An 8247-nucleotide genomic window follows, 5' to 3' on the forward strand; every position below is an offset into this window, starting at 1 on the left:
TACACCGCGCATTGCTTGAGTTGCTTTTTTCACACAACAAAAGTGCAAAATAAACACTTGGTTAACTTTTCTGAGGAGTTTAAAGAGCAGTTTGTCACCTGCAGCTTTTAATCAGCAACTATTTTCTGTTCCTTTACTTACAAAAAACAAAAATAATCAATTTAATTGATTAAATGTTAAAATGGCATACAGTATGTTGTCCTAGGATCCATCTTTAAAAATGAACATGAAAAGCTTATTTCCTATAATTGCTCAAACACATAAACCATTACATGTTTTGCCAGTTTGATGCTTCTTTGCACTCGTATTAGAAAAAGTTTGGCTAACATTATCTGTAACTGAATGCAGCTCGGAAACAGAAAGCAAACAGTAAACTGTGAAGGTGAATTCAATTAGATAAAAATAAAGGAACCCTGGATTGTTAACCTTGTGAATGTTTTTTTATTCCAGTGCAATGGTGGACTCCAAGCATAATTATTATACTGTACAGGCCATTAGTGAATGTAAGCACAGTGAAAGACTCGTTAAAAAGTAGTAACATAAAGTTATTAGAAGTTGTTCATTTAAATCAAAATTGTAAAAGTGCTTATGAAGCCCGTGAAGACGATGCAGCCCAGGCAACATAAGGGGTAAATTATCAAATCATGTAAATTTGTTCATTTATATGAAAAATATAGGTTGGTTTGGAGTTATCCTCGCACTACACTCAAAAGTAATAATATGCATATATTTCACAAAAAAAATAAAATAAAAAAATATTTTTGTGGTACTCTAAGTTACGTTAAGGCAAATGGCATCGCTTTTTTCCCACTAACACCCTCCAACACCTGTTCTGAAAGCATGCAACTTTGAGAAAAGTAGAAAAGTAGGTGGATGTTTTTTAGTGCTGGAGATTCACACAATGCATTTATTCAAATTATCAGTACCATTGTCTACCAGGATTGTTCTTAACGTCTCCATGGGACTTGGGGAAAGAACTTGAATTTTTTTTTACGTTATCGTGAGTGACCTAGAGTGGATTTTTATTGCGTCTGACCTCCTGAAGTCTGAAAATGTTCCTGTATCAGTAGAAACCTTAAATCCCTGAGTAATAGGTTATAATTAAAGCATATAATTTAGTCAATTAAGCTGCAAAGCAGTTTAAATTAAAAAAAGTTACATCCCATCGGTGCATATCAAATATGTATATCCATTTATTGACTTGTCATTTTCCTCTGTGTCTTTCACAAACCTTTATATCAGCTACTCCCTCTCTCCCCCTCTCTCTCTTTCATTGTACCTTCCTCTCTCACTCACTTCCTCTCAGAGGTTCATTCCCCTCATGCTAATGGACAAACTCCCTCCCCCCCATGTCTATCTAATCAAAAATCAATTAAAAACACCTCGCCGCCGAGTCTCCAGAGCTGAGGCTAGGTTGAGGGTGGAATAGAAACGCTTCCCGCACCTCTTTCTCTCCCTTTCACAATCGCTCGTCTCTCCCCCTCTCTCTTACTCACTGCCTCTCACTCGCTCTTCCACCTATGGTCTCGCTCACTCAACCCTAAGCTCCGCCCTCCTGTCTACTGGAAGTTGGCAACATGATTTACGAGAACGGAGAACTTAATTTATATATTTTTTTCCTCTTGCATCCTCTCATTTATTTATTAGATTTTTCTCCCAGCCGCCTCTTCCTGTCTCTGGTGTGGAGGGGAGGAGGAGGATAGAGGGAGAGAGAGGATAGGATTAGATGGAGAGTGGTCTCGGGGCAGACCAGTAGACTGGCAGGCCTGCAGACATGGAACAGATCTGTCCCACACTTAATGGCATTAGTGCCGTCCCTGAAAGGGGGAGGGGAAGCCAGCAGGGAGACAGGCTAACATATTAAAACTGCTTCTATACCAGACGCTTGTCTACTCCACTCAAACTCTAACTTCAACTCCAACTCTCTTTCTTTCTGGGTGTGTTTGTGTTGTGCAATTGAGTAAGTGTCGGCTCTTAGCTGAGATGTGATATTCTGTGTTTAAACAAATTTAAACAGCAGACCACATCAGAGTTATTTCTTTCTAAATATGCTCACACTGCACTCGCTGCAGGGGTAGCACTGAGCCAGTGCCCATCCTGCACACATGTGGATTCAGGCAGAAAACTTGCTTTCCCATTGTGTCAGGTGCAAATAGGCTTCAGCTCAATAGCTAACATAGCCCACGGTGAAAGTGACATCTCTGTCGACTCTGTCTGTGTGGATAAAACTACAATCACTCCTTTCTCTGCACTCTCTCCTTAACTCATTTACACTTACCCTCTTCCCACCAGGATTTTACACATCTTACCAATCCGTGTGACTTTGGTGTGATCAGTGTTGGATTGCTGACTGTCAGCACACCTTCCAAAACTAAATCCAAGCCTCGCGGCACCCTCGGAGCCTCAAATTACCCTCTCTAACCTTCCTGGGCAGCACACTCATATGACACACCACTACAGTTCCAGGAGCATTCGGAAAATGCAAGAAAAGGGGAGTGAAAAGGAGGAAGAAGCCAGTATAAGGTGGAAGACTGGAGTCAGCAACAAAAGACCAGAGACAGAAAACAGTCAGTGCAGACATAGAGAGGCGCGCTCTCCTTAAAAATGCACATATCAAGTGAATGAGACCATGAAGTGGCTGGGGTAGAGGAAGTTGCCAAGGAATGTGAGAGGACAATGACAGACAGGTGGAGCCAACATGGTGTGTCTTTTGATGGATGGAGCAGAGAGTTAGTAAATATACATGGACCCCGCCCTCCAGCTCTTTCAGCTGTCTCAGCACAGCCTGGCGTGGATGGATGGTAGGATTTTTTTTTCTCCCCTTTAAGAAAAGGTTAAGTCACAACAATATTGTTGTGGATCATAGAAATATTAGCAATACTTCCCTCTCTGTCAAGCGAGTTTGATTTATCCATCTTCCTCTGAGCATGCTGCGGAAGGAGGAGGGAAAGCAGGGACAGGGGGAGATCGGTAGACACTAACAGCCTGGGGAGTGTTTTCTCTTTATCTGTGTGTCACAAAGGCCACCCCTAGGTACTGCAAATGTGTCTGGGAACAGCTTTAGAGAGCGGTATTGATCCTACTGAGTACTCCTACTGTATATAGCCAAGCTCTGCCCACATCCTTGCACCCTGAGGAAAACTATACAGGAACGAGCCGTGCTAAAGGTCACCCTCTGATGGAGATAGGAGCTGCAAGTGTCTATGCATGCCAATATCTTAACTAGCTTGAAGCACTATTATTAAGTTGAAATACATGCAGGCGTGCATAGTTATGTGTAGTGATTAATTCTGTTGCCCCAGAAAATTGGGCAGGGAAAACAAAAAAAAATAAACCATCAATATTTTAATAACATATTAATAATTGTTTACAGAATATTTATGATCATGTGGATAAAGCAGTCACCCAGAGTCCAGAAATGATCAAGATAAGTTATTGCTTATTTTTAAGCTACAAATTATACATTACAAAGCTTTTCTGTCACCCATCCATTACTGCAGCTCCTCATGCTTTTAATTTTTTCTGCTAGTTGCTCAGTTCAAGGTAACACATCAATTCCGGTAACTACATTTGAATTTTCTGTCCCTCACTGTCTCTGAATTATCCTGCGGAAAAAGCAAATTATTAGCAAATCACATTTTGACATTGTGAACAAAGTTACAACAAGGTTGAGTTCATATTGCTACACAACAACCACAATTGCAATGTACTGCGCCACGCACAGTTAGACACATGTTTACAATGCTGCATGAAAATTTTGAGTTAACATGTTTAATTGCTTAGTAAATACATTTCACTTCAATCACATGAGAGTCGAGAATATGTTTTTCATCGCTCCGTTAAAATACTCACTTAAGACTTTATTGTGAAAATTGTAAGTAATCTTATTTATCTGCCCGTTGCTTAGCAATCTCTTTAAACACTGGATGCTGAAATGGTTTATTGGATGCAGTGTTATGAGCAGCTGTATGTGTTTAGCCTGCAGTTAATTCTGGATGGGAGTGAATGTCCATTAAATGTAATCTTGTTTTTCAGTCCAGCGCTCAAACCACAACTTCAGAGAATTGGCCACCGATGAAGACATCATCCATCATCCTACTGACACTCTGCCAGAACACTTGGAGATAAATATGGAGGCTTTTCAAGTTGTACCTGTCTTTTAGAAACCACATAAACCAACATAGAGCATGCTAGAATCATAATTCAAATTTATTTCTGCAAACCTAAAGTGTAAAATATGCCTATTCATCAGGCACTTCTCACTTTGTCTGCAGCACCTTTTATCCAGCGTCATTATTTCACATCTTGATGCCCGGTGTTTATGTTTGTGTGTGCCTCTGTGCGTGCATATGCGCAAGCCTTTCAACCTCATCTAACCTCCTGAAAATGTATGAAGAAAACCAAAAATGATCCACTCACAAATTCGAGTTCTTGCTTTAATGAAATAGTGCTTTTGCAGCTGATCTGAGGAGTCCAGTAGAACACTTATCGCAGCATCAACAGTGCTGCAGAAAAAAAGCTGCCATAATCGGATTGCTGGAGCTCTAAAAGGTTTTCTGTACATGGGTTCCTCGCTACGCCACTGGGCTCCAGGGCCAGACTGGGCACTGAAGCCTGACTGCCAAGCGGACTGTCGCTGTACAGGCTGATAAAGTCCAGAGAATCATCAGTTTCTTTGTTTGCCACCACAAGTCTACAAGTAAGATGATACTAATTACAGGCTTTCAATATGTGATTGAATCAGCAAGCAACACAGATGCAGAAGTTCACAGATACACAACACCCACACCTCTTCCACGCTAAAATGATACACTATGTAGATATTATGGTATCTGTACATGCTCTCTCCCTCTCTCTCTCTCTCTCTCACACACACACACACAAATTTTAGACTCTGATTTGCTTTTGTTCTTTTTTTCTCACTGTACACCTACACATCAGTCCATGGACTCACACAGAGGAATTCATCTATCAGTGGTTCACTGTGCCCTGAAGCAAGTGAGAGCTGCAGCAGACATTGATCAAACTGACTTCTAACATGAAGAAGTTCAAAATCGCACTTTTCAAATCCCTTTACTGCCAGCAACCTTCCACTACTGAAATAAAAGAAGGCACACATACACACGCACACACACACACGTTATTACACCCTGTTGTGTGGCAAACGTGAGCACAAAAACACAAAGATGCCCATTCACAGGCAGTGTTACAAAATGCAACATAACCCTGGCATTTTTAGATCGTGCTCACGCATAAATGGCAGCGATGCCATTCACACTCCTCAGGTGAATGACTGGGAAAATAATTCAGTAATAAATCAGTAATAACAAAACATTTAAAAAGTGAACATGAAAACAATGAGTGAATGGTCTGTCACACACAAATTATACGTCTGCATCAACTTGCGCCATAACTGCAATTTTAACTCTACAATCCTCAAAATGTAACTACACAGCGGACAAAAGGAGTTTCTGGTTACTACCTAAGTTAGGACATAAATCTATGTCCGGCAGAAGTTTAAATCAAGCTTTAAGCAGCCAGGTGGGATTTGGGCTTTATCTTCTTCATGAATTAGTCTTTTAAATGAGCACATTGTACCAACACATTATGCACACAGTATCCTTTCTCATTCCCTTAGTTTAGTAATTTGCACCTTCAAATTGCTTAATTTATTTAATTGAATTAATAATTTGTGCCCTCAAACATTTACATCACACAATCAAATTCCTTCCAATTATAACTGTTATCACCTCCTTTTCATTCATTTCATTTGCCCTAGCCTTTGAAGAGTTCTTGCAATAGAAGCTGCAATTTAAAACCTTTTTATCAGCTTCAGATTCGCTCTATGTTACTTAAACATATTTCAGAGGATAGCGGGTGAACTCTGTTGAAAAAGAATTAGTCCTAAAATGAAGTGAAGGGTAAGTAGTTTCAAATTCAACCATCTCGATTACCACCGAGGCGCGAAATTCCTTCCTTTGGTTCAGATATGCTTTCTAAATTACTCAAAAATAACAGACACCCATCTTCCTCCTCCAAACGAAGCCTGTTTGGCGACCGCAAAAGTCAAGGAAATGTACCATCTTTTTGCACAGCAGCTCCAGAGTTATTAGCCTTTGTTCCAACTGTTTTGCATATTCAGCCTCCCTTCCAGCCCACATAGATGTTAATTCACTCCCACACAAACAGATCGGTGTGAACAGGGCAAACATATTTTCCATCTCTCTCTCTCTCTCACTCTCTCTCACACTCTCTCAACTGTCTTTCGCTGCTTTTAAAGAACTCACATCTAACACACTTCACACAACTGGGAACGCACATGTCCATACACACACGTATGCACGCGCACACACACAAAGGTGCACAAAGTCCGTTTTTGTGAGTCTCTCTCAGTGTGCTGGATCAGCTGAAATAGGATCCATCCCTCAGATCCCGCTGTACCTCTCACACATACTGATGTAGTCTGATCTTCTGTCAGAGAGATGGCCTGCAGGGAGCGAGTCAGGGGCTTATAGCACGGCCTCCTGAGACCATCTCAGCCAGATGCTCAAGGAGTTGGAAAGCAAGAAAACAATAGCCACTACAGACAGCCAGAGATATTAAGGGGCCATGGCTGCTATTCTGCGAGCCTGAGCTGCTTTACTCTGCTTTATAAGACATCACCACACAGCTCACGTCTGGCAAGTCACCAGAGTTTTGACATGAGACAAATGTAGTATATAGTGATATGCCTCAGGACAAGTGCACATACTCGCTAACACACTTGTGCACATTTTTACAAAGGGACACACGCGGACTTAGTTCCCTATGGCGAAAGTGTCACAACAGTGGTCAAGAAAACACACTGTGTCGAAGCAAATCTATTGAACAAAGGCTTCATGTGAGTGCATGACTGAATTCAAATAGCCACAGCTCTGACTTTCCAACACGTATTCTTTTACAGACAGGGTTTTATTTTGAATTTGTTTAGCCAACATTTACACAAGTTACAACCAATTTCGTAATCTACGTGATGTATGTGTCTGCTTGTTATGCAGCTTGAAAACGAAGGTGTTGCAGCTGTAATCACAAAAAGTGTGAGTCACAAAAATGCTACAATCAGCAATGAACATGTTATAGCCAGTGAAATTAATACATTGAAGAAAAATAATATATGGGAAGAGTAAGCTGGAGTTATTATAGGTTAACGTTAGTCACCCTTGAATACCAATTTATCAAATTCTCTTAGCATGTTTCACGAAAAAGGATTTTTCTCGCACGCATGCATATTTATGACATGCACAGAAGGGCAGGTCATAAATATAGAATGACTCGCCTTGTTGTGACAATGTTGCATTAATTTCTTCTTTGAATACCGTTTTTCTCCCGAGAGAGCAGTGCTCCACTGCTGAGGCACATCCCCCTTCTTTACTACTCTCTTTACATGAGAATGTGTAAATATGGAATTATTGAGAAATTGATTGTTGCTCTCTTCTGTCCAGTGTGGCCTTCCTCCCATTAATCTCTAATGCCTGCAGAGGAAGCTAAAAATCCATCTGGGGCCATCGCTGCAGACAATTGTCTGAAAGACCCATTCCATCCAAATTGAATTAGAATCAATGTGGAGCATACACAAGCAAGAGCATCAGTAGATGAAGAGATGTAAGCAAAGAGAGGGACAGTGAAATAGAAGGAGCCAAAACTAAGGGCATCACTTTTCTCCTTTCCAACAATCTTATCAAACCTTCCAATGAGAGCAGTAAATATATATATTTTTTTTTTATTCTTGGAGTGTTCATCATTACATCTGTATGTTATTTGTGTATTTTCTTTACAAAACATGTTAACACACAGAAAAATCTCCCAGGTTTTCCAAGTGACTGTTGAGCCTAGTCTTTAGCCTATAAATGATATAAATATCACTTACTTTTAGTAGAAAAAAATGAAGCTGCAGAGTGAGAAGAGGAAGAGGAGGAAAAGGAAGAGGATGAAGCGACGGTGAGCCACATGCAGACACAGCTGGTGTGACCGTGCTGCCTGAGTGAAAGCAAGATGGGTGACTGAGACTGAGAAAAAGATGAAAGGATGCGGCAGGGTACAGTAGAAGAAGAAGAGGCGTATTAAAGTCAGGCTGAAAGCAGGTCAGTGACAAATGAAAATACAAGGTGACTGCTATGTCTGTCAGAGGGGTAAAAGCTACAGCTATGACTGACGAATATATGGTTCAGAACCTGAAGAGAAGTTGGGGGGAGATTGGTGAGTGTTAGT

General features: G+C 40.7%; 1 protein-coding gene across 1 annotated transcript in view; it reads right to left on the reverse strand.

Moving 5' to 3' along the window:
- Positions 1-7923, reverse strand: part of adgrl1a (adhesion G protein-coupled receptor L1a) — a 116546-nt gene extending 108623 nt beyond the window's left edge. Inside the window, exon 1 of the mRNA XM_087839871.1 lies at positions 7907-7923. The gene's annotated coding sequence lies outside the window, so the exon portion shown is untranslated. The remainder of the gene's footprint in view (positions 1-7906) is intronic.
- Between the last annotated feature and the right edge of the window lie 324 nt (positions 7924-8247).

The sequence above is a fragment of the Neolamprologus brichardi genome, chromosome 4, assembly GCF_056152115.1.
Source record: "Neolamprologus brichardi isolate AB-2024 chromosome 4, ASM5615211v1, whole genome shotgun sequence".
NCBI lineage: Eukaryota > Metazoa > Chordata > Actinopteri > Cichliformes > Cichlidae > Neolamprologus > Neolamprologus brichardi.